This window comes from Dromiciops gliroides, chromosome 1 (assembly GCF_019393635.1).
Source record: "Dromiciops gliroides isolate mDroGli1 chromosome 1, mDroGli1.pri, whole genome shotgun sequence".
In the NCBI taxonomy this organism is placed as follows: Eukaryota; Metazoa; Chordata; class Mammalia; order Microbiotheria; family Microbiotheriidae; genus Dromiciops; species Dromiciops gliroides.
The window spans coordinates 693,942,050-693,943,769 of NC_057861.1; the positions used below are offsets into that span (position 1 = coordinate 693,942,050).

At 40.1% G+C, this 1,720-nt stretch overlaps 1 pseudogene; it reads right to left on the bottom strand.

Annotated features, from left to right (window-relative positions):
* Positions 1 to 824: 824 nt before the first annotated feature.
* LOC122737586 lies at positions 825 to 920 on the bottom strand (annotated as a pseudogene).
* Between the last annotated feature and the right edge of the window lie 800 nt (positions 921 to 1,720).

Below are 1,720 nucleotides of genomic sequence, written 5' to 3' on the forward strand. Positions count from 1 at the left end.
CACAAACTTGCCTGCATCACATTTCTGATTTTTTTTTTCTACTGCCTTTAGCTATGAATGTTCCTGGTTGCCAATGCATAAGTAAAAATGAGGTTACTAAAAAAAATTATAAAAATGTTTGAAGTCCAAAAGTAAACATGTGTATGTTGAGGATTGACTGTATTTATGTCCATGCTGATTCACACATTAGAACTGTGAGAATCAGAGTGCCACCCGCTGCTGAGAGGGACATTGTGAGAACCAGGACAGCTCCTCCCTGAAAAGAAAACATGTGACTTAGGGTCTGGAAGCTGCCTGGAGTCCAAAGTTACTGCCTATTAGTCCTGTCAATCAGTGCTACCAGCCAATTGGCTTGGAGCTGTGTGTGTGGATGGCCCTGCTTCCTGTTTCACAGAGGGATTCTGGGAGAAGCTGCTGAGAATCGGCCTCTTAGGACTTCAGTGTGGTGGCAGAACGTCAGGTGGGCTTCCAGGGAAAGGCAAAGGTTTCTCTCTGGCTATACCAAATAGATCTAAGTTTGGGTTTCCCATTCTTTAAGAGATCTGCTCTTACCCTTGCTCTCTCTTCACGAACTTCTAATACACTGTAATAAATACTTGAAAGCCTAAACTCCTGCTGAATTTATCAGTAAATCTTAGCTAGTTTCCCCCAAAAAATTGGGGGGGCAGGTTAGGACCCACATTAGATTTTAAACATCACAGAACGTAAGCTTATTGAGGGCAGAGACAGTTTTTTTTTCTTTGTATCCTCATGCTTAGTACAGTAAGTACTTAGCACATAGTAAACACAGAATAAATACTTGCTGATAAATTGCTTCAGCAATCATGTATTTATAATGCTTCACAAATTTGCATGTCATCCTTGCACAGGGGCCTTGCTAATCTTCTCTGTATTGTTTCAATTTTAGTATATGTGAGCACTTTTTAAAAAATTCTTTTTTCTTTCTTTCTTTCTTTTTTTTGTGTGGGGTAATGAGGGTTAAATGACTTGCCCAGAGTCACACAGCTAGTAAATGTCAAGTGTCTGAGGCCAAATTTGAACTCAGGGCCTCCTGAATCCAAGGCTGGTGCTCTATCTAAATTGCCACCTAGCTTCCCCAGCAATCATGTATTTAGAACATCTCTGACTACAACCAGCTGCCCTAGCACTATGGGGATTTCTTCATATAAAAAGTTTGAGAGACAAAATTTCTGTGTAATCATTTTATTAATCATATTAGCATATAATTAATAAAAGGAGTCAGTAACACCTGGGAATGCCCAAAGATCCTTCATGGAACCCACTCAACGCTTATATTCCCTTGGAAAAGTGGGTGTTCCTCAGGGTAGCAACTGACTCTGTTTGGTTAACAAGTAATGAAAGAGAATGAATATTATAATAGAGGTAAGGCTAGTCTATTGAGGGGCTGGGGGAATGTAACTTTGATCAAGTCATTTACTTCCAAATCACCCACAACCTTGGGCAATCTAGACAAAGGATCTATGCCCCCCAAAACCTGCCTGAGTGGAATATAATGGGCCAGAATTCATCTTAGATTCCTTGCAAGGTGCTCTATTTGGGTGAGGCAACAACTCCACCTAGTCAAGATAGTCTAGGTGGGGTAAAATTTTGGGAAAGGTCAGGGATCTCCCCAATAAATATTATTTAATAATCATTTCTCTCAGGATTAAAAAGACAAGTAGAACATCACCTTTGACATAGAAGTCTGACGGTCAAATAG